At 32.7% G+C, this 12,764-nt stretch overlaps 1 protein-coding gene across 4 annotated transcripts in view; it reads left to right on the top strand.

Annotated features, from left to right (window-relative positions):
• Positions 1-4,279: 4,279 nt before the first annotated feature.
• The window catches only part of LOC134529393 (solute carrier family 12 member 8), a 110,413-nt gene continuing 101,928 nt past the window's right edge, over positions 4,280-12,764 (top strand). Inside the window, exon 1 of one of the 4 annotated variants that reach the window (XM_063363413.1) lies at positions 4,280-4,369. The gene's annotated coding sequence lies outside the window, so the exon portion shown is untranslated. Of the gene's footprint in view, positions 4,370-4,452; positions 4,641-4,915; positions 5,048-12,764 lie in introns of those variants that run through there. The other 3 variants (XM_063363409.1, XM_063363410.1, XM_063363412.1) reach the window with 3 other exon arrangements.

Raw genomic sequence — 12,764 nt, 5'->3', positions numbered from 1 at the left:
AAAAAATACGCATCCCAAATACACCAAACTTATTTATAATGTGTTACAATATTTTTTAAACCTTGTGCAAAAGATCCCGGGAGTAATTTGAATTATTATGTGTAACTGTAAAACACCATTATTCGTACAAAAACGTATTTGAAAATTCAATATTACTTTTAAATAACCGTACCGATTGTGCTGAAAATCGGTGGACGATCGTTAAATTACATAATATTAATAATTCAAACGACGAAAACGTGATTGAAAAGTCAAATCGATGGTTGTTCCAATCGAGTGGAAGAGAGATGCGGCACAAGCGTACAATGAGCGTAACGGGACACATCGTAGTGGGACAATGTGCGTTACGGGACACTTTTTCGTGCGTGCAATCGGGTTCATCGATTTATTAGACGCTTTCACGTCAAAAATTAATCTTACACAGGAGTTCTGGAGATTCTGAAGTCGTTTTGCTAATTTATCAGTCAAATCAGGAAACAAAACATCGCAGTAATCAAAGTGCGGCATAATTAAGAATTGAATAAGGATGGTTTTAATGCTGGGAGGGGTGGAAGGGGGAGGGGAGAAAAATGTATAAGCATCATAAGCAATGCACGAAGATCTCTATTTTCTTGCTAATTTGCATTACCTGATCCTTCCAGGTTAAAGTTGAATTTATCATAACTCCCAGGTTTCTCACAACCTAAGAGAACTGAATATGTATTCCTCCAAGCGTCAAGTTATTACGTTTAAAAGAAGTTACTTTGGATATCATGAGAGCAGAGTCGATTATTATGGCCTGTGTTTTGTCAATATTCAACATGAGTTTATTGGCACTTACCCATCTCAAAATAGAAGCAATATCATAATATACAAAACTAATCGACTGATTAATATCAGTTGCTTTGGTATGAAGATAAATCTGAACATCTAAACATCATCTGTGTGCATGTGATATTGGCAAGTAATGAGGCATTTAGGTAAGTCATTAATAAAAATTGCAAATAAAAGTGGACCAAGAATCGAACCCTGAGGAACTCCCGCTTTTACAAGGAGCCAGCAGGACAATTCACTATCAAGGACGACACATCGGCAAAGAACGTTAAGATGGGATTCTAACCAAGCCAAACTCTATGAGAGAAGTTGTAGAGAACTGAAATTTTACTTAGTAATAGGGCATGGTCTGCCGAATCAAAAGCTTTACTGAGGTCAAGCAGCGTTAAAATCGTTAGTACCCGCTTATCAATAACACGACGTATATTATCCATAGCATTAATTAAAACAGTAGTGGTACTGTGACCAGGTCTGAAACCTGACTGGAAAGTATCTAAAAGATTTCCTTTTCATAGGTATGTACATGTTTACTGATGCACCAGGTGTTCAAGAGCTTTGGAAACAGCAGGTAGGATGCTTATAGGGTGGAAGTCTTTGGATTATTCTGGAGATTTAATTTTTGGAATTGGTTTAATAAACGAGTACTTCCATATAGTCGGATATTGACCTGTAGTAAGTGTTGCATTAAAAATGTGCTCCATAACAGATACAACAAATGGTGACATTATATCCAGCATTTTAATTTTTTTTTTTTTTGTCATTACAGACCGCATCACTTTTAATGCGACGCAGGGCCTTCGCAACATCTAAGCACGACATAACCGCACGTTTTCTGTGTGATGCACAAGGTTTGCAGCAGAAAACTTTTGATATGTTACTAAAAAATGTTGATTCTACCACTGTTGAAAAAGGCAGCGTTTATATATTTTTTCTTACATTAAAAACCTTAGTTTCCTAAGACCGAAATTTGCCCCAACCCGAGCAACTTTAGGTTCCCGCAGTACAATACACACTACGTCGCTCGGAACCTTTCACTGGTCAGATCAATTGAGTCAGAGCAATATACCATTTTAATGCTTAAGAATCATGCAACAATCTTTTCTAACGTCTTTTAAGTCGGTCCATTCAGGTTTATGTTATCTGTATTTTCATTCATTTGATAATTATATTTCATAATATGAAACATTTTTCAATTATATCACGTTGAATAATATATTTAGATAAATTTTGTTTGGTTCACTACAGTAATAATGTTTACGGAATGCAATATTGTGGAGCACTCAAGAAGCTATTATTCAAAGTTTTACTTTACGTTTTTGGTGTAAAGCACAAGGTTTGCGGAGGTTAATTTAACATGTAACTAGAAAAAGATGATATTACAACTGTACCAAATCTCAGTTTGGGGTGAATATTTCATAGGTTACAAAACCTCGATTTCATGGGAGCGAAAGTCACCCCAGCCTTTGCAGCTGTAGCACTGTCGCAATACGTACACAACAATGCTACACTCGGATCGCTCTAGCGATTTAATCAATTACTCAAGCCTCTTCAAATATATATCACATTTTAGCTTACGAAATATGCACAAATTTTTTTTTTAACGTAATTATTACATCGGACCCTTTATTTTAATGTGATTCATATTTTTATGTCATTGACTGAGATAAAGAAAAAAACACTTTTTTTATTACTTCATCGATTTCTATCAAACCTTTTATACTAATATTTGGCACATGTTTTAACATAAATGTGTGAAATAGTGTTTCTAGATTATTTTGATGCATTTATGGAGAGGCTATGTTAAAAACTGCGTAAATAAGAAACATTTTAATGGACTGTTGTGAGTCGCTGTCATCTAGGACGTAACTGCACGTTTTCGGTGATACGCTAAATGACTACAGCGGTAAACATTCGGTATATATTTAGCATAGTTGACTCTACCACTGTGCAAAAATTCATCTTTGGGCAAAGTTTTCACAAACTTTTGTTTCCTGGGATATAGCTTTCCTGTAGCCTTGTCTGAACCCAGTTAACTAGCCCCGGGGGGAAGGTCAGTGGGTGGCCCTGAGTGAATAGGCGACCGCCGCACGAACAATGAGTGACGCGACTACAATGACGGACTGCGAGGCCCCTTCAGGGCTGAGCACGAGCGAACAGCCGGTTACCACGGTCGGGAGGTCTCTACGACCGACAGCCCCCCTCCCTCCCTAGTGACGAGGGGCACCAGTACCCGCGGGTATTTCATGCGCTCAAAGGAGCACACGTGCCAAAACCGCTTTCGTCACGGCTCCATCGCCGAGTGTCACCGCGCGGCCAAGACTTAAAAAGCCACAAACCTGTGAAAAATTTGTCCAAAGCTGAATTTTTGCACAGTTGTAGATTTGACTATGCTTAATAACATACCGAAAGTTTACCGCTGTGCGTATCACCGAAAATTTGCATTTAAGTCCTAGATGACAGCGACTTACATCAGTCCATTAAAATGCTACCCATTTGTACCGTTTTTAATTTAGACTGTCCATAAAACTACCAAAATAATCTTGAGACTCTAATACAGCCATTAATGTTGTAAAAAGCATAAATTGTTAATATTAAAGATGTGATATTAAGCGATTAATTCATGACATATTATTTTTTATCTTTGCCACTCAGATAAAAATACTATTTACACCAATTTGAAGAGTCCAATGCGAAAAATGTCCAAATAAATGTTTTTGGTTATACCTTTAGCTTTAAGACAGTATATTTATAAAGAGTCTAACGTAATTAGTTGGCTCATTAAAGCGGCCCGAGCGTTGCAGTGTACTGCGGCCGTACTGATCTATCACGGCCACCGCCGTTCCAGCGCGGCATTGCGACACACTGCGTACTGCGACACTCATTCAACTTGGTCTTATTTAGGGATTACTTAAAACATAGCTAATTCATATGAGAGGGTTTATTTATGTTACATGTAATGAGATATGCATTTTTTTTCTTAAATGAATGTTTTTGATACAATAAAATTAACAATAAACGATTTCTGCTTGGAACTTGTAAATGAAAAACTCTAGAGGACCTCTGGTTTTATATCTGCATGGATTTATTCTGTTTCAAAAATTTATTATTAAAAATTATTTTTTTAGCATAACATTTTTTTTATTTCTGATACATCGTTTTATTTTCGATCAGAACAATGCACAATTTTAATGTAGCCTGTATTCGACAAAATGAAAAATTATATATTTACTTCTTTAAAATCTGTTTACTACATAAAAATTGAATAAAACGATTCATCGTAAATGTACTCTGAGTTTTTTTTTCACTTTTACAACATAATTCCTATAATAATAGGGTTTTTTTTCTCCAGAAAATAGATAAAACACGAGTTGTGTTGTAAAATGTATAGGTAGCATTACATATTAATTTTTTTTAATAAGTTAATGTATTCGAGTGCTGCGCCTAGCTGACGTCGTTGGATTGCTAGTGGCAAAGAGCAGTGGTGGATGTTTTTGCAAGATTTTGACCGTATTTTATGACCCTACCTGTGAGAGGGTGTTCGTACTAGATATTTAAAGTACGTTTATTTAAAACAAAATTATTTTCCGGTTAAACAATTTTTTGAACTTTTTTTTACATATTTAAGTTATTTTTATTCATTTCTGATTTTTTTAATTAAAAAAAGTGTGTCTATTATCTTGGGTTTATGTTTTTAATTAGAGGTTTTTAGTGTAAAACCATCATGGAATCCTACAGTATGTATTTTGTTGGTGTTGGTCATATACATATGGAACTTGACCAAGGTATGTTAGCAGTCGTATTTAGGACATTGACATAATGATCGCTTGGTACATAGCATTAATTTAATTTTTTGTTTTTTGGTTATTAACAATATCATTAGGTTTTTTTGGTTGCTTGTTATTAGATATAAGACTAATCAAAGTCGTGTCTTAGTGGATTTTGGGGTAATTCTGAAGGGAAGCCACTACTCCGAAAAAAAAAAAAAATTAAATTTAAAAGAGTGTTTTAATGTTCAATTTTTTAAAACATATGTTTTTAACCATTCCCTTGAAAGGCATTGTGATTATTCAAGTAGTATACCTACATGTAGTTTACCATTTTAACGAGTGGTTAGGTTAGCTACGTTACGAATTTGTGATATCGTGGCGATGGTCAGTTGGGTTAATTTAAATATTTTGTACAATTGGTTGGATTTGACTAGTTATATTAAAAATATTGTGAAATCAAGTTAAAGGTTGGTTTGGTTATGATGGGTTAGGTTAGCTAGATCAAAAATACTCTAAAATAATGAGAATGGTTGGTTGGGTTGAGTTAGCTACATTAAAATACTTTAAAATCATGTGAATGGTTGGTTAGGTTTGGTTAGCTATTGTTTTTTTAAACTTAATTGAAATTAGTCCCAAAGAGCTCACAGCTCATGCTGGGGGACTATACATACTGGTAAATGTGTAGTTGAGCGGTATCTGCGAAAAAAATTTTCAAAAATCAAAAAATACTTTTATTCAGTGCTATTTAACTTCCTCTTTTCATTAAAGCCAGCGGAGATAAGAAATTCCAAATACTTTAGGAGTTATAGAATTTTTTAATTTTGCTATAGAAGACCTGTGTAATAATTAGAGCGCGCCGCCATGTTTGTTATTTTGCCGTGTGTTCGTGAATGCCTAATTAATTAAAATGGTCGATTAGGTGAGGTCAGTTACATTATAAATACTTTGAAACTAAATTGAAATTAAAAATAATGTGAATTAATTTTAATTATTCTTTAGCTTTAAATTATTTATAATGTAACTGACCTGACCTAACCAATCGGGACAAAGGATGAACAGTAGGAACTGACGTAATTTTTTTTTACTTATTACTTGCGCCAAAATATTCAAATAACAAAGAAAACATTACAATTTGGAACGTTAAAAACTCACCTAAGTTGGAGGCGGGTACATTTCTTTTGCCATTAGCAGGAAATGATGTAGTCGTTCACCTACGTCGCGATATCTCCGACAGAACACGAATTCAGCAAGGTACCCGATGTAGTGATCAACTCGTCGACCATATCGAGGTACATTCTGCCTTACTTCCCGCCAAAGTCTCTCTATTCTTTGGGTGTTCGCCCCTGTGTCGGGATCAACGAAGTTCATACTATGATTTACCTTCAGGTGAAGATAATCATGCTGAGAAAGACAATTATAAGCACGCCAACAGTCGCTTATAATTGTTGTTCTAGGCGAAATGTACTTCTTGATCACGCGCAGGAGCGTTCTGCTAGTACGATCTTTGACAGGAATGAGAAAAATGTTATCACTATTTCTCTCGATTCCGCCAAAAACCCACTGACCTTGGATGACTCGCCCCTTATTATTTTTACGCTTACCAATTTTAGCCTCATCAATTTCGACAACTTTCCCCGGCCCACCCATTTTCCCTGCATTTACTTCCAAACTCCACTTAATTAAAACTTCCCTACAAAAGGACGTCCAATCTACGACGGTTTTCAAGGAAACATTGCAATTCATCTGAATGTAATCTGTATTTGGGTGATGAATCGTTAAAAAAAAATAGTTATCTACATTATCGTTACAACCGAAAGATGACTTTTGGAGAAGCACGTGCCGTTTCTGAAAGATTTTTTGAAAGAACAAGGTACCCTTTTAACTTTTTTATTGGCACGAGTTATTGTTTTCAGGTGACATTGAAAAAAATCGCTGTCCTCGGCCAACTCAATTACCGTCCCACATTGGTCGCACTTTACCTCACTACTCAAAACTCCATGATCAACTAAAAATTCAAAAAAAATTTCCAATCATCACACAAATGCACAAAATCGAATACATCCAAGGAACACCCGCCGCATAGCTGACTATTCCCAGAAACACAGGCCATTTCAAAGACAGAATGTAACACGATAATGATACACAAATTCCCAGAACGACTACAACATCTAATGATCAAATGGCACGGATGACAGTTGTAATTACACATCGTTTTGAACAATAAATGAACAAATAATCACCTATTGGTTCATTTGAATTTTGGCCAATCACACAACTATCACGTGACATCATTCTCCAATAAAAAAAAATTCATACTCGTAAACAAGAAACAATGATGAATGCCGCATGAGTGCACAGGTATTGTGTATAAAATTAAAAAAATTCAATATCTCCTAAAGTATTTGGAATATCTTATCTCCGCCGGCGAATTTAAAGAGCATATAATAAAACTAATTTCTGATTTTTTACATTTCTTATAACTATCACGTGACATCTTTCTCCAATATAAAAAAATAGACACACGTAAACAAGAAACAATGTTGAATGCCACAGGTATTGTGATGGAATTTAAAAATTCGATATCTCCTATAGTATTTGGAACTTTTTATCTCCGCCGCTTTTAATGAAAAGAGGAAGTTGAAGAGCATATAATAAGAGTATTTTCGGATTTTTAACATTTTTTTTCCGCAAATACCGCTGAACTACATATGATGAAATTAAAAAATTCGATATCTCCTAAAGTATTTGGATTTTCTTACCTCCGCCGCTTTTAATGAAAAGAGGAAGTTGAAGAACATACAATAAAAGTATTTTCAGATTTTTAACATTTTTTTTCGCAAATACCGCTCAACTACATATTTACCTAGGTACCTACATACTATGTACAACGTATATACAACATCAACAACAACAACAACATAAACACATGTATCCATATGGTTATCAATATCAAAATAGCCTATACACATACATTATTACGTTTTACCACTCACGTCAAATACTAATAAAAGTAATATCTATGATTATTACAAACATGTTCAGGGTTTCATAAAACTTTTAGTAATATTTAGCAGTAATAGTCATAAGAAATTACAAAATAATAACACATATCATACTCTAAAATATTAATTATAAATAGAACCCTTTCTCTGTCTTTTTTTAATATATTTTTATTATTATTAAACTAATTAATTCTTAAAAATTTTTTTCCTTCTTAATCATTAGTCACTATTGCCATTAATGTTTACATGCAAGTAGATGATCTCTTATTTTTTTATAACTGAGGCATATGATGTTTTTTTATTGAAACTTTTAGATACATCATTATAAATCTTAACTATGTTGTTTCTAACACTATTAATACCAAAAGATGATGTACCTATTACATTGCACTATGTGTAATTTACTCTCTATTCTCGTTTGATAGTTATGAACCTCCGAATTCAGTGTGAACAGTGTATTTAATGATGTAAGACCATTAAAATGTTTATATAGGATAATAATAGATGAGTATTTTCGGAGGTCTTTTAGCTGCAGTATGTCAGTTTCGCTATAAAGTTTGATTGTTGGAGTAAGGTAGTCATACCCATACAAAATCCTAGTAGCTCTATTTTGCAATACTTGCAACTCATGCAGATGTGTTTTGTTTCACCACCCCGAGATTACTAACATGTATCTAAGATGTGATTCTATGAGGAAGCTATAAATAGCTTTCAGTAACTTTGGAGATATCGTGCCTCTTCCTCTGCATTATTTCAATAATTGGTGTTATTTTGGCCTTAATTTTACTAATATGTTTTTCCCACATGTGAGTTTGGAATCAATGACCAGTCCATGATATGTTGTTGATGATACTTGTTCAAGTATGCAGTCATTATAAGTTATACCTAGGTATTTATGTTATTTTTTATATCTTTGTTACTTCATTAAAAATCATATCCTATTTTGTTTTGTTAGTATTCACTGTTAACTTGTTTTCCTGAAACCATTTTTGCAAAATATTCAGATCATATTGTATAATTTGTTTCATATCTACATCAGGCTCTGCAAAATAAAATATACTTGTATCATCTGCAAATATAGACATTTTTCCCATCTTTGGAAGTTTCCCAATATCATTGATATACATAATAAACATAATAGGTCCTAGTACTGATCCCTGAGGTACCCCAATTGTAATTGGTTTGGCCTTACTAAGATGATTATTGCAGTCAACATATTGTTCTCTGTTTTCCAGATAAGTTTGAAGGCACATAAGTGCTTTATTGATTATACCGGCAAGTTGGAATTTCTTTATAAGCAATTCATGATCCACAGTGTCTAAGGCCTTTTTCAAGTCTAGAAACAGTCCTGCTGTCTGTTTTTTTTGTCTATGGCTGTTTGTAAGTTAATGATAATGTCAACTGCTGCATTCGTGGTATTTTTTTTTTTTAAGAAAACCATATTGATGAGTTTAGAATTATTGCTTTTTTTAAGGAATGTGATAAGTCTGTTCTTGACAATTTTTTCAATTATTTTACTAACTGGTGATAGTATAGAAATGGGTATACAATTGCCAGGGTCACTTTTACTTCCCGCCTTGTAGATGGGTACTACACGCGCCAATTTGAATTCTTTTGGTACTATACCAGTGGAGAATGAAAGGTTGATAATATCTACTATCGGTTTGATTAGAGAATATTTACATTTTTTGATAAGTATATTACTTATCCCATCACAATCTGGTGTGTCTTTTGGCTGAACTCATTTATAATTTTATTTACTTCCGCATCATTAGTTGACATTATTTCATGTAAATCTGAATTAGAGTTCTGGTTTGTAATAGTTGTTGGTTCAATGGGCCTACTTTGTATTTTTATGGTTTTTATAGCTGAGGCAATATCAACTGCTACATTAACAAAGTAGTCATTGAAAACCTCAGCTGTATCTTTATTAGTTAGAATTGTATTGTTAATAACAAGTTTTATTTCCTGATTCTTAATACTTTTATAGTTAGATATTATTTTATTTATCTCCCTCCATTTATTTTTATAGCTTGTTTCTTCAGTTTGCCGCCTTTTATTTCATGTAAGCAATAGCAACCTATAACAGTATCCTTGGTGGCTATAATAGCTAGGGGTACCTCTGTTAGCCCATTACCTGCTGTCTGCCGGCCCCGTGTGGTGATTACACGTCAAATGGGTGATCCCTAACAAACTTTTGAAATTACTTACTAACCATCCACATTATTTAAAGTATTCTTAATGTAACTAATTTAACCCACCGGACCATTCTCCAGGTATCACAAATTTGTAAGGTAAATATGTAGTGTAGCAGTATTTGCGAAAAAAAATGTTAAAAATCCTAAAATACTTTTATTATATGCTCTTTCACTTCCTCTTTTCATGAAACCTGGCGAAGATAAGAAATTCTAATACTTTCGGAGGTATTGAATTTTTTAATTTTCATAGTTGGGCGATATTTGTTAAAAAAAAATTTAAAAATTCCGAAAATACTTATATTCTATTCTCTTTAACTTCCTCTTTTCATTAAACCCGGCGGAGATAAGAAATTCCAAATACTTTAGGATATATTGAATTTTTTAATTTTCATCACAATACCTATGCATTCATGCGGCATTTTACAATTGTTTCTTGTTTACGCGTATGAATTTTTTTTTTCGCGACGTAGGTGAACGACTATATCATTTTATACTAATGGCAAAAAAATTGTACCCGTCTCTAACTTAGGTAAGTTTTTAACGTTTCAAATTTTAATGTTTTAGGTATTTGTTATTTGGTTATTGTTGCGCAAGTAATAAGTAATAAAAAATTACATGAGTTTCTACTGTTCATCCTTTGTCCCGGTTTGTTTGGTCAGGTCAGGTCAGTTACATTATAAATACTTTAAAACTAAACAACCATTAAAATTAATTTACATTATTTTTAATGTCAGCTTAGTTTGAAAGTATTTATAATGTAACTGACCTGACCTAATTGACCATTTTAATTAATTAGGCAATCACAAACACAAGGCAAAATAAAAAAATTGCGCCGGTCGAATGATAGCACAGGTCTTGTATTACAAAATAAGAACGGCGATATCTCCTAAAGTATTTGGAATTTCTTATCTCCGCTGGGTTTAATGAAAAGAGGAAGAGAAAGAGCATATAATAAAAGTGTTTTAGGATTTTTAACATTTTTTTTCGCAAATACAGCTACATTACATATTTACCATTTGTAATATATAACCTAACCACTTGTTAAAATGTTAAAAGTACTTGAATTATTATAACACCCAATTAGAAACTGTCTTTGAGTCTTATTGTGTATCAAGTTGTATTTTATCATAAAATATTAAAATAAAGAAAGGAATTGGATGGGTCATTCCATATGAAATCAACACACTAAAATAAAAAAATTTACTTGACCACCTCAGAATTTGATGAAATTTGGTGTGAAGGTTGGCCTCATAGAGATTAAGAAAAGTGCCATTTTTTTTCTTTCAAATATCTCAAACAATTTAAAATTACAGCTAGGTATGTCAGTTTACCAAAATCTACCCAAAAAAAATAAACCAACATTTTTTTTAATCACCATAGATTTTCTCCTAATTGAGTTAAAGAGATGGGAGTAGTGTCATTTTACTTAGTTTTAAATGTTCTTTCTTTTGATGTACAGCACAACATACTTGGTTATAGAAAGTGTTTTTGAGAAATCAAATTCAAAATTTTGATTTTGATTTTCTCAAAAAGTGGATTTTTGAAAATGTTAAAAAAATTCCTATTAATAGTTTATACTTTTGGTAAGTGATTCTCAAAATTTCATAGTGGGAGGCTAATGGGTTCATTGTTTTAGCTATAAAATATTCCCCAAATTGTTGTGAAATTAATTGGGATGCTGTTTAATATGTTAATGCTTAGTTTTTTCTTAATACTATCTAGAATTTAGGTGATATACACTATGAAGAATTAACCAGGAGAAATAGCTATAGATAAGCTGAGACACATTTAAGTTCTATACTTGTATTTGGTGTTATTTTTAATTTACATATTTTTATTAACATATTCATAAATTAAAATTGTCAGTATCAATGTTTTGCAAATTCTTTGTTTCGAATAGCATCCAAATATACAAAACTACGTATATTATTGCTGTGGGCATAACAAGGTTAATGTGTATAATGCGCATCTCTGTAATTTCCATCTTAGAAAATATTTACATGGGACTTAAAATGTACACTGACTTTTACAGGTATTGAGTAAGAATTTCACTAAAAAATTTAAGAATAATAATTGCTGAGTATTGTTTGGTTTTAAAATTTTAAAGTTGTATATTTTTGTTCTACTAGTTAAATAATTGCCCAATGCTATATTTATTTTGTCAATTAAATGAAATAACTACCTTTTTTATGGTTACATTTGCATGATAAAAGTATGGTTCTTTGTCTGTGCTGCATAACTCATGAGATTTCTTTTTCCATGCTTTAATACACAGACATGCCAATGTATAAAATGTGTACCTATATAATAAGCTCGTAATTAAAGTTATTTATTTTGCTGTTGGTCATAAAATATTTCACTAAACTGAGATGAAAAAAGAGGTATTATTTCCTAACCGTATAGTATTAAATAGTGTTTTCAGAATTGTTCATAATATTTTTCAACATAATTATAAATAATGAAGTTTCTAGATTATTTTTGTTGGTTTGCCAAGCGTCTAAGAGAGAAAATTTTCATTAAAAGAAATATTTTTACCTGGATAAATAAACTGCTAAAGCTCATTGACCTTCCTTTTTAATGCAGTATTTACTCATATCAAGTATGTGTACAAAAGTGTTTCTACTTGTATCATTGCAACATTGAATATATATGGCAACGCTGTCCATGCTCTGTCTGCGCTGTTTTGCAGTGAGAGGACAAAATGGTAGTAAAAAGTCACTGACAGTGCACTAGGTACACCCTGTTGGCTGGTTTCTCAGTTAGTGAGCCGCTTTTTCGTGCATGCTGTCAGTTTTTCATAACTTTTGTCTACGTTGCTGTTCGAACAACAATTATCCAGCTATAGAATGGAAGAAGAAACTTAGCTTAGCAAGTATATCATCCATTTGTGGGGATATAAAGTTATTAACTACTAGATATGCATTTTTTAAAATGGTACTATACACTTGAAAGAAAAAAAAACTAATCAAAAAATGTTTAATTTT

This window comes from Bacillus rossius, chromosome 2 (assembly GCF_032445375.1).
Source record: "Bacillus rossius redtenbacheri isolate Brsri chromosome 2, Brsri_v3, whole genome shotgun sequence".
Taxonomy (NCBI): domain Eukaryota; kingdom Metazoa; phylum Arthropoda; class Insecta; order Phasmatodea; family Bacillidae; genus Bacillus; species Bacillus rossius.
The sequence above is the reverse complement of the archived record's forward strand: the minus strand, read 5'-3'. Positions and strand labels throughout refer to the sequence as shown.